Below are 16,735 nucleotides of genomic sequence, written 5' to 3'. Positions count from 1 at the left end.
CGGGTGTACTCCACCCTGTGAGGTGTGGGGTGTCAGACTGCCCCTAGTGGGGGATGTCTCCCAGTTAGGCTACTCAGGGGTCAGGGACCCACTTGAGCAGGCAGTCTGTCTGTTCTCAGATCTCAACCTCTGTGTTGGGAGATCCACTGCTCTCTTCAAAGCTGTCAGACAGAGTCGTTTGCGTCTGCACAGAACTTTGCTGCTTCCCCTTTTGTTGTTTAGCTGTGCCCTGTCCCCAGAGGTGGAGTCTACAGAGCCAGGCACGTTTCCTTGAGCTGCTGTGAGCTCCACCCAGTTCGAGCTTCCCAGTGGCTTTGTTTACCTACTTAAGCCTCAGCAATGATGGGCGCCCCTCCCCCAGCCTCACTGCTGCCTTGCAGTTAGATCGCAGAATGCTCTGCTAGCAATGAGGGAGGCTCCATGGCTGTGGGACCCTCCCGGCCAGGTGTGGGTATAATCTCCTGGTGTGTCCGTTTGCTTAAAGCGCAGTATTGGGGTGGGAATTACCCGATTTTCCAGGTGTTGTGTGTCTCAGTTCCCCTGGCTAGGAAAAGGGATTCCCTTCCCCCTTGTGATTCCCAGGTGAGGCAATGCCTCGCCCTGCTTCAGCTCTCGCTGGTCGGGATGCAGTAGCTGACCAGCACCGATTGTCCGGCACTCCCCAGTGAGATGACCCCAGTACCTCAGTTGAAAATGCCGAAATCACCGGTCTTCTGTGTCGCTCGCGCTGAGAGTTGGAGACTGGAGCTGTTCCTATTCGGCCATCTTGCTCTGCCATCCCGATAAGCAGTTTTTCTGTGAAGAGTCAGATATTAGATACAGGCTTTGTAGACCACATAGTCTCTAGAGCAGCTATTTAACTCTGCCATTGTAGCACAAAGACAACCAGAAATTATAAGTAAATGAATAGACCTGGCTGTATTTAAAAACAATAGCAACAACAAAAAATCTTTATAAAAGCAGGCAGTGAACCTGATTTACAACACTGATACTGCTATACATCAATATCACCTGTGGGAAATGACAGAAAGTAGGAGTGGACATCTGTTGTTTTATATGCCCCAAACAATAGTTACCTTCTAGGAAATGCTCACTCCACACTCACACTATGATGCTGGAGTTTGAACATTTTCTTTCTCCTGATTAAGGGGAGTCTCCCTTTCATTAGGCCTAAACTGCCACGAATTGTATTTCTGTTTCTTGCTCTCAGGAGATAATACCAGTACTAGTGAGAAGCTACCACAGAGTTATAGATGAAGCTGGAAGCGACCAGGGGCACAGTGGTTATCCTTTTAGCTTACTTGGCTTGATTCAGCTGAAAACTCCAAGTGTTTGCCTCAGGCCTTCGAATGAAACTTCCTGAAGTTGTACAATGCATTGAGGCAGATGAGTCTCTCAAATGGAGGTGATTGTCAATGTGCAATCATGTCCCCCATGTTGCTGCCTCAAAGGGCTATTCGGATAACACCACCTTTAGGGAGACATTTGGTGTGCTTTGCCTATGTACAGACCATAGGCTGTGAACTGGGCTTGAACATATCTCCACATTGTACTAAAACATACATCAGCTTGGCCATTCTCCAAGAGTTGTAAACATCACCATTCCTCTGGGAGGCTTTTGTAAAGAAGAATATATTTTTTTTTTCTCATAATAGTCATTGGTTCCCTTTCACAATTCCGAGCAGCATAGTCTTTGGAAAAAGTTCAGCAGAAATGAATGGGAGACACCCCAAATGGGCCTGTGTCTTCTTGTCACTTGAATCATTGTCTGCTCTTGACTGCTGTGAGACTTTCCCGTCCTCTCTCCTGCGACTGGTATATTGCTAGTGTATTTCTGTTTAAAATGAAGCATTGAGCAACTTGAATCTCTTCCTAATTTCAAAGGAATGGTATCACTTGGTTATGGGGACTGGGTGGGTCCCGAATAAGATATTACTGGACAACATTTGCTGACTTCTAAGTGCATACAGCTCAGCATGTTGCACATTTATTGAAACAACTCTGCAGCTTGTCAAGCTGCAATTAAGTTCACGCTGATTATTTCACTGGGCGCTCCCACTGAAAACAAAACTCTGGGCTGATGGGACAGAAACATGCGACTAATGTACATCCAACATGAGGACAACTAAAGACAAGTCAAAAATAAAAGCTGGCAAGAGTCTAATTATTTGTAGGTTCTACTGTATGGTTATTTAAACATGCTCTATTTAATGAGATCTGTCAGTCATAATTGGTTTAGTGGTTAAACAAAAGAAATGACATCTCTACTTCATCGAACCTGAATATGATTGTACCACATCATAACAAATGATGATTTATTAGGGAATTACCAAGTGTAAATATGAAGGTGTGCTATTTTATTTAATCCTTACAATAATCCTCTTAGGTCAACACTGACTCCATTTTGTGATGAGGAAAACAGGTTTAGAGAGGTCCAATAATAAGCCTATTGTTACACTGGTTGTGAGGGAGTCAGCACCAAAATCCAGGTCAGTCTGATTCCAAAGCCTACTGTAGGCCGTAGACAATCTATAGAGGCACCAGAAATAATGCCTATTGCCTGAGAAGAGTAGAAGTATCACTAATTTACTGACCTTTTCTAATGGGGACCATCTAAGACCAAGGTTACCCTATACCGGTGTCATGAAGTTTGCATAAATACATTTGCTGAATACATTTGTAAACATACAATACACAGCTTATCTGAGAACCCTAAATTTATGTTTTATCATCTAGAGTAATAAATGTAAAAAGCTCTCCTCAGTAAATTCTCTCTCCTTTCCTTGCTCCTCCCTGAGGACATTTGGCCATGTCCGGAGACACTTTTAGTTGTTACAAGTGGGTGGGGGCTGCTACTGGCATCTCATGTGTGGAGGCCAGGATGCTGTTAAACATCTGGCAACATACAGAACAGCCCTTTCCCAATAACACATTTGCTCGCTAAAATGTCAATAGTGCCAAGTTTGGGCAACTCTATTCTAGAATGATCTGGGAATTCATGGAAAGATGAAGAACTGGACCAAGCAGAACTATACATCTCACATCTACAGAGAACACGATCTTATCTCTAGCAGCAATCACACATCACCCCCTTTACACATGTTTCCAGCAGAACTGGTTTGTCATGAAAATATTGTTAAAAAGGTAAACTGAAAGCAAAGTGGAGTTCCAACCTTTCAGAGAAGAGAACATTGGCAGCCATGTTCTCTCTTTCTTATTCTATGTTCTGGAACTGCTATTAGCAGCTATGTTTTCTCTCTCTCTCTCTCTCTCTCGCTCTCTCCCTGAACATTTCTTTTCCAAAAAATGGCAACTTTCAAACTATGTCTCTTCTTTTGAAACACAGCATATGCTTGTTTAAACGCTCCATGTGGCCAGAGCTCCAAACATAGGGCTTTTCACATTTGTTTCTCATCATTTTTGACAATTAGCCTCCCTTATCTCAATAAACATCTCACTCTTAAAGAGTAGTTCTTAAGTGCCATTTATCTTTTCCTGGGTGGAGTAAAGATTTCCCATGAATAAGCATTTCACTTTTTTTTTTTTCAAAATGTTTTTCCAAGTGTTTAGCTCTGTGAACAAACCTACAAGGCAAACAAAAAAGGATGTTGTGAGAGTTGAACGTCTAATTCTTTAGTTTCCACATTAAGGAAAGCCCCCTGCATCTGAGAACGGTCATGACTTAACACTGAGGATACAGTTTAGCGTCAATACAGGCAAATAACATTCTTGTTGGGCAATTATCCAGAATACAGAATATTTTAACATATCTTTATGAATACTTGATTTTGGTAACCTTTCACTGTATTAACAATTTCAGAACTGGAAGAAAGAATAAGAGAAAGTTGAAATAATTGCAAGTTTTATTGGAAACAAACATTGACTGGTATACTGTTTTTTGTAGGGACCAATCAATTGAATCAAATAACATCATCATTTCTAAAGTTGGGACAAGTATGGAAACATATGATTATTTAACTGAGTTATAAATATCATGTTTTGGGTCACCTGGACATGGAAATTATGGAATCACATGAAGGTTATGGAATTATCAACTTAGGGGACTCCTGCTTTGGTGTTTGAGATACTGCTTATAAAACAGAAGAAAATTGGTTTACCAAGAGATATTAAAAATACTTAAGGCCCACAGGTATAAGATCAAGCAATAGTCTTCCTACTTCAGTCTACCTTCATCAAACCCAGACAAAACAATGAAATCCACTCTTTCTACTTCCTAATTCTTCACTGTCCCCATCACAGAAGCATCTTTTGTGTTTATATTCCTTGCCCCCCCCCAAAGAGAAAGTCTTCAATTCAAGACATAATGTTACCTTGACCTTATTATGAATGGGTACACAGAGCAAAATTTGCCTACGGTGGGCCCCTGAGTTGGCCCTGACACTATTCAGTGAGTGAAATGCTTTCAAGTTTATTAGCTTGGAAGGCCATTGGTTTAGACTGAACAATAATCTTTTTTTACCCCATTGACCTGGCTGGGAAACAGGTTTTCTACATTTGTGTTGCTTTCCCCCACTAAATCAAAGTGTGTGTGTGTGTGTGTGTGTATGTAAATGTATAATCAATTATTATAAGATGTGTAATCAATTATATGACATGTAGCTAAACACAGACAAGAAGTATAATATGTATCAAGGCTGAACTTACATATTCTCCAATATACTTCTCACTTTAAAACTGATTAACTTTCCCAGTCTACTTTATAAAGTTTCATTCTTTTCCTGTTCATCTACAATCAAAAGGAGGAAACTGAAGCAGAAATCTAATCCTTTTACCTCTATGACACTGTGAATTTTACAAAGAGGTATTTTATAGTCTGGGTTTCTTGGGGTGTGATTTTATCAGTTTGTACAGCAGCTGCTCCTCCCAGGAGAAATTAAGTCTTCAGACTTCTGGTTGGCAAAGTCTTTGAATCCTCTGCTGTGCTCCGCTTGGGGGAGGGAATTGTCTCAGGTTGATCCACAGTGACTTCTGTCACTGAGCAGTGCACTACTGTTCCAGGAGAAACTTGCCAGTTGGCAGCCAGACATGAGTGGTTTGGACAATTAGCAGACTTCTGTTCAGCACTTGCTCTTACTGACTATTGTAACTGCAGAGCAAGCACGTTACCTGGGTGAGGTAGAAATTCAGGCATGTGAAGCAACTGTCCAGGATCCAATGACAACATCATGGTGGGCCAGGGGCAGTGATTTAGTCCTCTAGTCCAATCTCCATAAGTCCTCCAAACATACCAAATACACAAAAAATTTAAGTCAAAACAAACAGTGGGCTGACCATGCTTACAAATTCAAAACAAATATGTGTCCTCTTCCAAACAGATTTTTGCCTATAAGCCCTTCTTACATGGGAGTGTGGAAATTGCCTATGCCAATGGTCTAGGAGGGAATATTCCTCAGAATAAAAAATAAAAAATTGCGGTTGGCTTTCAACTTGTTAACTGATATTTTTCTCGTAACACAGAGGCTTCTCATATTGTATGGCTCCTGAACAAAACACTTCACAAAAGTGAAAAATCTGCAGAAGTTTTACAGACTCTGGGATTTTAAGAAGTTGAGCAAATACTTGTCGGGATATATCTTGGATAACCAGAAAGGGCATTTAGGATTAAAATAAATTATTAATAGACGGTTGGTAAGTAGGTAGAAAAAGAAGAAGTGATGTTTAGAAATTGCGTGGATTCACTGAAAACAAATCCCACCAGGAAAACATAATTTCCTATTTAAATAAAATGTGTAAAGTGATAGATAAAAATGCTGCAGGTATGGTGTTTTGTTTTAGTAGGACAGTTGATAGCGTTTCAGTTAAGGGGGCTGCTGTATGATGAAACAATCACTGAACTTAGAAAAGCTACCAACTCTCCCACTTACTCATTCTAAATGCATTGATAAGTCATGTGGCTTTTCTGAAACTAAGTTTTGTTTTTACTATGAAACAGACATATTATTTATGTATTTTCAACCTTATTCCAAAATTAGTGAATGCTTGACAGCAATGTTACACACTGAGGCCAGTATGAAACTCCAGTTAGATGGACTCACAGTGAAATAAAGAACTAGGCTCAAGGACTAGTGGCCAATGGATCAATGTCTACTTTAAGTGCAGGTTTTAGTGGATTTCCTATGCAATTCTAAATTTTATGCTGTTTAACATATTATTGATATATTTTGTAAAGATGTACCAGTGATAATTTTAAAACTGTACAAAATATGAGAGGATAACTTCCAAAAGTAGAATCAAATTATCAAGTATTTTATAGCTATAAAGCTAGACTTACAACACAATGTCAGTTTCATGACACATAGTCATACGGCTCTATCTTTAAATTACAAAATACCAGTAACATTATAATAACAGGATGGAAGCTGACAATAGCAGTTCAAACGAAAAAGAACTGAAGAATTTAACCAAATATAAGCCAAGTGGAAGAAAAATTCAGATGATTTTAGGAACTCTTCTTCCTCCACTTGTGCAAATATTCCACTTACTTTAATTAAACAAACTGTCATTGAATTTTATCATTCTTTGCCTTTGAGATACTCACTCACATCTAACTAGGAGTAACTACACTCTTAGGTGAGCTGTGCTGTGATAAAGGTGTATAAGAGGGAATGTTGGAGCTGAGAACAGAACACAACAAACAGGACTTTTACTCAGGTGTGTATACGTGTATGTGTGAGTGTGCTGGTATAGGTCAGTGCAAGCTATTGAAGCAAGGCTATGCAGGGTTGGGTCCTGAGAAACTAACTGGAGTTATTCGGCTGAATCACATGGGAAAGGGCATGAGAGAGAGAGAGAGAGAGAAGGAGAGAGAGAAAGTCATGGCATGAGAGTGCATGACATGTGTTAGGAGTATTGAAAAGTTTTGTATGGCCAAAGTATACATTTGTGTGTATGTCTGGGCTAGGTTATGAAAAACTCTTAATATAATAAACTGTTTGAACTCCATCTTTCAGGTGATGGAAAAAATATCACAGATTTTAAATTGGGGACATCATCAGGTTTGTGTTTGAGAAAAACAACTGTAAGGGCTCTGTGCTACAATGACTGAAGTTGGAAACAGGGGAATCTGCTAAGAAATAGGTTAGTCTGGAGTCTTTGGTTGTAATCTAAAATGATCTATTTTGAGCATTGTGGAGAATTGATTGGCTCCTATATCCAAGAACAGAGGTAAAACTGGTCTTAATGACTTTGTAAGAAGCCGTGCCATTTGGAGTTTCTTTTCCATTTCTTATTTCTATTTCTTTCTATGTTAGCTTCCTTTTCTGATGCAACATTCTTTATTAGGCAAAATCTGTGATTATAGGCAGCTGTTTAGCCAGAGTTGAAACAATTTCCTCTAAAGGCTCTGTTGGCAAGCCTTGGGTTGTATTTCAATCCATAAACAAATCACAAGGTCAAGGGATGGGACATTTTGATAGGCTTGGGGCTCACCTGCCTTTTCAATACCATTTCCAACTACTTTTTTATTTATTTTTTTATTTGAGACGGAGTCTCGCTCTGTCACCCAGGCTGGAGTGCAGTGGTGCCATCTTGGCTCACTGCAACCTCCTCCTCAGGGTTCAAGCCATTCTCCTGCCTCAGCCTCCCGACTAGCTGGGACTACAGGCGCCCGCCAGCACGCCTGGCTAATTTCTTGTATTTTTAGTAAAGACGGGATCTCACCGTGTTAGCCAGGATGGTCTCAATCTCCTGACCCTGTGATCTGCCCGCCTCGGCCTCCCAAAGTGCTGGGATTACAGGCGTGAGTCACTGAGTCCGGCCCCAACTTCTTAATTGATAACAAAACCCTGAGTTCATGTAGAGATGTTGGAAACTAAACTTCATGCAATTGATCATGATTAATTTTAGCTAATCATTACAATCTGGTTCTTTATTTTCCCAGTTTTTTTATTTTTTATTTTTTATTTTTTTGCAGCTGGAGCTATCCTCGAAACCCACTTACTTCCAATGAGATTCTAAGGAATGTGTGTTGCAGAAGTTTCTAAGACACCATTTTCTCTCTTGATAGAGGTGGTTGGATTTGGTTGCAGGCCCTCTTTCCCCCTTCTCCTTTTCTTCTTTCCATTAGAACAGATACAATATCTTGAGACGTAGAAACCAACTAGTACCATGAGTTAATACACATGTGGGAAATTCCAAAGGAATTGCAAAGACATAGTCCCTAATTTTTTGAGCCACTATAGCCAATGTGAACAAATACCTCAGTCTTGTTACATGACAAAACCTCTTTTTTGCTTAAGCTATTGTTAGACAGTTTTGATTGTTTTAGGTAAATATCTTTCTAGGGTTATAATACTTCTAGCCAAAATAATATGGTCATGGAGATGAAGCCACGCACGAAATTGGCAACTACTATTCAGAGCATATGTCCAATAGGATGAGGGAGAAGAATCGGCTTCCTTCGAAGAAGAAAGTGCATGTAGCACAGAGACAGTCATGGTAGGAATCACTGTAAATGGGGCAAAATCCCAATGTGAATTTATTGTAGACATCTTTGGAAGAATCACTGCCTTAGTTCAAGAACTTTAAAAAGGGATGGTGGCAATGAGACTAGAGAGGAAAGAGAGTGTATGAGAGTCATAATAGAGGAAAAACTCAAAGGGACTTCATTCATTTTAGGGTTACTGTGACTTAGTGCTAAAGAACACCCTGAAGTAGAGAACAATAATGGCTAAAACCGATAAACAGGTGAAATTTTGGTCAGCAGTGATAGAAGTATAGAGTCAATCTAAAGGAAATTTAAAGGACTAGCTATTTACTTATCTATCTTTTTCTATCATTATCATCATCATCATTTACCATCTAGCTTACTAGATATCAAGTTAATAATCTATTCTTTCTTCAAACGTTGCTTTTAACAAGATATAAATAATTAACAAAAAAGTGTACGTAATAATTAGATAAAGGAAAAAGGACTGTGCACAAAACATGCCTGGCATGAAGTTCGGTATACCTGCTTGGGTGGTTCACTGGACTGCTGGTCCAGTCGTTGAATGAGGAATAAAGAAAAGGGGTTCCTTTTAATGCTAACAGATAACTAGGAATTGAATCCCTTATAATGTTCACAGTATGTCTATGCTATAAATGCAAACCAGATACCTACAAGAAGCACAACTATTTCTGATGTGCCACCAGAGAGGTTTCTCCTAGGATCCTCAGAAAGGCTATCATGTAAATATACTTACAGTCAATCTGGGGACAGGTTTTATAGAAGTATTTCTCATAATATCCTTCAGTATTGGATGATGGTATAATACCAAGTAAAATTCAGTGTAAGCTTTCCTCTGGGTTTAGAGCCAGGTCAATTAATAGTCCTGCTCTACTCCATCATGGTCAAGTATGTCTGGGATGCTATGTTCATTTCCGGGAACTTGATTTTATAGAGGACAATAGCCAATTTGCAGCAGTCTGTACAGACTATATTCTTAATAGATGCTTGCTGAACAAATAAGTGATTAAATAAATGCATGAATGGTTGCAGAAATCAGACATATCTTATGGTACAAGAGAGATCTCTTGTTCCTGTCAAATAGCTTATAGTCTAGTTATGGAGACAAAGTACAAAACTCACAGGAAACAGGAACACATACAAATAAAAATAAGAAAATGCACAACAATGAAATCAATATCTTATGGTGGTAACCTATTGTTTGGTAAATTCTATCCATCTATCTCTCTCTCTATCATCTGTCTATCTATCTATCTATCTATCTATCTATCTATCTATCTATATCCTTTAAACAACGAGTTTTAGAAATAAATGTTTGCTACATAAATTTGTGAAAAATGTAAAACATAACAGTATTTATTTTGATATTTCATTATAGTATATGATAGAAGAGGAAACAACAGGAAAACCAAATGGGAAAAGCAGAACAGGCAGAGATGAAGCTAGACCTAAAGTCTCCAAATGTATGAAAAATTACAGATTATGTAGGTCATTAATAAATGAGTAAAACATAAAGCAAGCTTCCAGCATTTGTGAAGAATGACTCTTGGAAACAGATAGCATGCAAATGTGGTATGAGTTTATGTATGTATCTGATCCTGAGCCAGGAACAGATTCCAAGCATAGCCACAGAGTTGGTTGCACACGTGAATGTCCTGGAAAATCCAGCCCTAATTCTATTGCCCCAAGTTGCTCAGCCTCTGACTAAAATCTTCTTGGAAACATAAATATTCAGAATACTGCAGAAATCAGAGCCATTTATAGGATTGTTTTTCAGAGAGAAATGTTTTAATCATTGTAGCATATCAGATTAGTATTCCACAAGAATTGTTCGCCATATTCTAAGTAAAATTTTAATAGTATTAAGAATCATTTACCTTTCTTTTAAAGCATTTTGATAGTTTCCACCTTACTCAAATCCACAGTTTATTTTGCAGGGAAAGAAAACAGAAAGAAAATGAAAAGAGCCAGCCATTAAGGGAGTTAAACTGAAGAGTCCAGCCACAAAATTCCAAGTATTTTAATGGCTCCTTTTGGTTTTCCTTGGGTTTTGAAGAAATATTTGCTACCTTTGCAATTTGAAATCAGATTAGATTGCAGATTCTATTATATTTAGAATCAGAGATTCACAAAGCCTTTAGGTGAGAGGAAGCTTTGGAAATCCCACCCTCAAGAAATCTGTTTCACTGGCTAGCTGCCAGGCCCTTATCCAATCTCCAGCCAAGCCCTTCCAGTGGTAAGTACCTCATTACTGCACAAGTTAGTCCACCCCACTGTTGAATGTATCTGATGGCAAAAAAAGTTCCTCTTTAAAAATCCAAGTGCTGTTCCCCTTTTCAGCCTGTGAATATTTGTACAATTGTATTTCCATTAAAACTCAAATTATGATGGTTTTGAGTCCCTACGAACCCTTGTGAGAAATTCTCTTTTTAGATCATTTCTCAGGTACTTTCCATCCTGCCCAGAGTGCTGTTTTACACATGCTTCCCTATGGATGTCACCCAGATCTTCACCCTGGCCCTCTTGTCAATCTGCCGTGATACTGGCGGGAACTCTGAGGGTTCTCATAAGACGGCTGCTCTGCCAGGCACAGCTGGCTGTGACTTAGAGCCACACTTTGGAGCTTCTGAGCTTCCTTTTGCTTCCATTGTTAGCAAAGAACAAAATCTTCATGACATTCTTTATAGCAGAGGCTGTAACTTTCATTGAGATTTGTCAAAGGCTTGGGATCTTTTGCTATTAGATATGGTTTCCCTTGAAGCCTGCAGGCCATGGGACTGTCACATAGTAACCCCCTCTATAACCCCAAGCGTTTTCCATGCGGCAGGGTCAATTTACCCTCACTAAACAGTGTCCTTCACTCACCTAATTGCTAGGAAAAAAAAAACATTACCCTTCACACCAATCTCAGGCCTGCATAGCTCTATCTACAAACCTGCCTTCTTCTAGATAATTATCCTGTGAGATCCAAGAACAATTATGGTAAATTTGCAGTAGCTCAGCATTAGCAATTATTTCCTATAGTATAGGTTGTTCAGTTTCAGATAATGTTAAGTAAGGGTCATTCTATTAGGAAAGGTTCTTGTTGCAACTAACAGAAGACAACTGTGGCAAACTTAAACAGGAAAGAAATTTGTGTAGAAGGAAATTAGATGTAGAGGCTGCCTGGCACAGCCACCGCTGGACACTTACGCCAGTCATTACTGCCAGACTGTATGTTTCCTTCACTGCCAAACCGTAAATGAAGGTTTGACGTTTGCATGACAACGAATGTATATTTTGCTATCTTATACAGAAGCCACCAGCATGTGGTTACTGAACACTTGAGATATGGCTAGTGTGTCTGAAGAAAATAATTTCTAATTTTATTTAGTATTAATTTAAATGAATTTAAATAGCCTCATGTGATTATTAATTATAATATGAGGCAACTCGTTTCTAATCTATCAAGCTTTTGTTTGGGAATTGTCAGTCAAAATTTTCCAAGAGCCACTTTTCCTGGTGTAAAAGTGCCACCTATACTTACATTTCTTGTCTCCTAGATCTCTATATTTGGCCTGTGGGAGAGATAACAGCATAGAGGTCATTGGTTCAGTATACAGCATCCTCTCCAAAAGCATTACCCACCAACCATTGGACTAACATGGCTTTAATAGGCCTTTCCTTTGTCTGACAAGGCCAGAAGCCCCTGAATGATGGGGTCATTATAATATCCATGGGTCCTTCCGTGTCCATAGGGATTCAGTTGAGTTTTATGACACTGAAGCCAGACTTTCTAGGTTAGCATTTTGGCTCTGCCACTTGCTTAAGGTTCAGTGACCTTAAGTAAGTCATTTATGCCTAAGTCATTTATGCCTCAGTGTTCTCATGTGTAACAAGGTTATGATGAAAGTGTCTAACTCAAAATGTAGACAAATTTATGTAAAGCACAGAAGAACATCTGGCATGTAGTAAGCTCTCAGTGAATATTGGCTTTTAATGTCATCACTGCCACTGGCACCCAGATGATTTTGCAGTACAAGATCCAATGCATACTCATCAGTTTTCCTGTGAAAACAGGAGTAGGTATGTCTACCAAACTACTATGAGTGTTAATATAGACTTTAAAAGTTAAAGATGCCAAAAGACATTGTTAACTCCAATGACCTGACTCTAAGAAAGACAGCTGTTACCTTATTAGAGAGTTGAGAATCTGTTTAAAATTTTACCTTCTAGAAATAAGTAATAAGTTGTTTGCTGATAAAACTTCTACTTCATATGTAAAATAAGAAAAAACTTGGACGCCTTCAGATTTAGAGTAGAGAGTGGAAACATACACAATGATGGAAACAGTGCCAATGACAGTAATTTGTGCTGACTCTAAAAGTACATTAGTGGCTTCAAAATTATTCCTGTCATTATATTGATGGTTTCTATTTTTTATAAAACAGAAACCAAAATGCAGAAAAGAACTCCAGCACTCAGATGAATACATGGAACACTACAGCAATGAAAGAAACTATGTTCGTCATGCATTGAGACGTGTTTTATTCTTGAACTTTACTTGGACCTCACTGTGGGCCTTCAGCAGCCAGCATGTAGCACTATACAGTCCTGTCTTCTGTTTTAGACAAGTTTCTTTTTCCCCTTTGCAAAAAAAAAAAGTAAAGAAAATATACAATAACAATAACACTAATCCCTCAAAAATAATTNTACCCTCACTAAACAGTGTCCTTCACTCACCTAATTGCTAGGAAAAAAAAAACATTACCCTTCACACCAATCTCAGGCCTGCATAGCTCTATCTACAAACCTGCCTTCTTCTAGATAATTATCCTGTGAGATCCAAGAACAATTATGGTAAATTTGCAGTAGCTCAGCATTAGCAATTATTTCCTATAGTATAGGTTGTTCAGTTTCAGATAATGTTAAGTAAGGGTCATTCTATTAGGAAAGGTTCTTGTTGCAACTAACAGAAGACAACTGTGGCAAACTTAAACAGGAAAGAAATTTGTGTAGAAGGAAATTAGATGTAGAGGCTGCCTGGCACAGCCACCGCTGGACACTTACGCCAGTCATTACTGCCAGACTGTATGTTTCCTTCACTGCCAAACCGTAAATGAAGGTTTGACGTTTGCATGACAACGAATGTATATTTTTGCTATCTTATACAGAAGCCACCAGCATGTGGTTACTGAACACTTGAGATATGGCTAGTGTGTCTGAAGAAAATAATTTCTAATTTTATTTAGTATTAATTTAAATGAATTTAAATAGCCTCATGTGATTATTAATTATAATATGAGGCAACTCGTTTCTAATCTATCAAGCTTTTTGTTTGGGAATTGTCAGTCAAAATTTTTCCAAGAGCCACTTTTCCTGGTGTAAAAAGTGCCACCTATACTTACATTTCTTGTCTCCTAGATCTCTATATTTGGCCTGTGGGAGAGATAACAGCATAGAGGTCATTGGTTCAGTATACAGCATCCTCTCCAAAAGCATTACCCACCAACCATTGGACTAACATGGCTTTAATAGGCCTTTCCTTTGTCTGACAAGGCCAGAAGCCCCTGAATGATGGGGTCATTATAATATCCATGGGTCCTTCCGTGTCCATAGGGATTCAGTTGAGTTTTATGACACTGAAGCCAGACTTTCTAGGTTAGCATTTTGGCTCTGCCACTTGCTTAAGGTTCAGTGACCTTAAGTAAGTCATTTATGCCTAAGTCATTTATGCCTCAGTGTTCTCATGTGTAACAAGGTTATGATGAAAGTGTCTAACTCAAAATGTAGACAAATTTATGTAAAGCACAGAAGAACATCTGGCATGTAGTAAGCTCTCAGTGAATATTGGCTTTTAATGTCATCACTGCCACTGGCACCCAGATGATTTTGCAGTACAAGATCCAATGCATACTCATCAGTTTTCCTGTGAAAACAGGAGTAGGTATGTCTACCAAACTACTATGAGTGTTAATATAGACTTTAAAAGTTAAAGATGCCAAAAGACATTGTTAACTCCAATGACCTGACTCTAAGAAAGACAGCTGTTACCTTATTAGAGAGTTGAGAATCTGTTTAAAAATTTTACCTTCTAGAAATAAGTAATAAGTTGTTTGCTGATAAAACTTCTACTTCATATGTAAAATAAGAAAAAACTTGGACGCCTTCAGATTTAGAGTAGAGAGTGGAAACATACACAATGATGGAAACAGTGCCAATGACAGTAATTTGTGCTGACTCTAAAAAGTACATTAGTGGCTTCAAAAATTATTCCTGTCATTATATTGATGGTTTCTATTTTTTATAAAAACAGAAACCAAAATGCAGAAAAGAACTCCAGCACTCAGATGAATACATGGAACACTACAGCAATGAAAGAAACTATGTTCGTCATGCATTGAGATGTGTTTTTATTCTTGAACTTTACTTGGACCTCACTGTGGGCCTTCAGCAGCCAGCATGTAGCACTATACAGTCCTGTCTTCTGTTTTAGACAAGTTTCTTTTTCCCCTTTGCAAAAAAAAAAAGTAAAGAAAATATACAATAACAATAACACTAATCCCTCAAAAATAATTTCTTTTCTAAAAAGAGTTCGAGAAGAAAAATAAAAGGATCTTGCTGTACATTTTTTTGTATCTACATTGAATTATCTAGTCTTCATAATTTTCCATCTGGTTTTAAAACAAACATAATGGATTTTAGCTCTCTATCATGTTATAAGCAACAAGTGAAAGAGTTATGACTTATCCACAGGAAAAAAAAAAAAAAAAAAGCAACAACCTGGAGACCTCACTTCATATGAGATCAATAATGTTGCCCTCATGCATATGTGTATCTAAATTTTGCAAGTCTTTTACGCAGATGTTTCTCAAATGCCACTAGCTCATAGAAAATAACAAATCCTCTAGTTTTCTAGTAACCAAAATCAATAAGACGTGGAATCTTCATCAGTCAAGAGCCAAGTACTTTGAAGTTTGCATACATGTGTTTAAATCTAAACACGTGTATTGCATAGCATTACTACCAAATTGGATATATTAAGGTTTACAACTTCATTGATGCAACTAAACAGTTTTATGCAATTTTTAGGATGATAGAAAGCTAGTGAAAAAAAGTGATGTCTAAACCGAGCCTTTACTTTTTTTGTTATGAATTTCCTAAAATAATATGATATTTTATATATATTTTAAAATAGGATGTGTGTCTTGAGTTGACTTTCTGAGAGTAAAGATGAGTTTTCCTCAACACATGTGCCTGAAGGGTCCATGAATGATAGCACACATTTGTGAGACAGCTGGCCAAGGTAAGAGGGATTTATATTTATAAAGGCGGTATGTTCAAATCAGGATGAACCTACAAGTTCACACTGGAAGCATATTTTACCCAGCCATGTGGATAAATCTGAATCTGAAATACTTATATATACTTGGATTTTCCACAATCCTTTTTCGAAATGAAAATCCAGAAAATTCTACCAATTCACCCAGAATTCTTTGCTTTGATGTGGTAACTACTAGAATCAACTAGTGATATAGGTAGAGGTCAATTTGTCCTTGTCCAAGAAGACAGTCAAAGGACATAGTGGTAAGGAAACTAAGGAGCCCTCATTTCTCTATCTTCTTATGCTGAACTGCACCTTGATCTCTTCCCATTTCACTCTGTATTGGAGACGTCATGTTGTTTATGTCATTAGGATATCTTTCAAAGACAATGGGCAGTGAGGTGAGACCACAGCAACCAGTGTTTCTTCTTCCTATCCATTTCTTCAGATGTAAACCCTAAACACAAACCTTCTAAAGAAATCTCATGTTAACTTGCCCTTTCAATTTACTTTCAAATCTCTGCTTCTTCCTTCTTTGATCCTGTTATTCACAAACACTTCAAGAGCTAGAACAGTCTCTTGTTACTGAGGGAAGAGATTGACATGCTATTCAAATGAGTTACTATTCACTGATGAATGAGCGATGATGCTGAGTTGCACGATGAACCCAGCAATCAGTGAAGGTTACTGGGCTCATTTCCTTTTGTTTTGGAAATAATAAGAATACATTATCAAGGAGAATTATATAAACATATATTCTATTAAAACTCCAGGGACCTGGTAGAGATCCAACCAACAGAGAATTTTCGGAATAAACCATAACCTTGGGGCCCGAGAGTACCAAGTCCAAGCTTTCAAAACCACACAATCAGACTCTCTTTTAAAGAGATGCTTATGTAATGTATTAACAATTATTTGGGGAGTAAAAGTTTTAGCTGGTTATGTGGCTATTTTCTTTTCTTTTC

Source organism: Rhinopithecus bieti, unplaced genomic scaffold (assembly GCF_001698545.2).
Source record: "Rhinopithecus bieti isolate Rb0 unplaced genomic scaffold, ASM169854v2 scaffold_26504, whole genome shotgun sequence".
In the NCBI taxonomy this organism is placed as follows: domain Eukaryota; kingdom Metazoa; phylum Chordata; class Mammalia; order Primates; family Cercopithecidae; genus Rhinopithecus; species Rhinopithecus bieti.
This window is presented reverse-complemented; position numbering follows the sequence as displayed.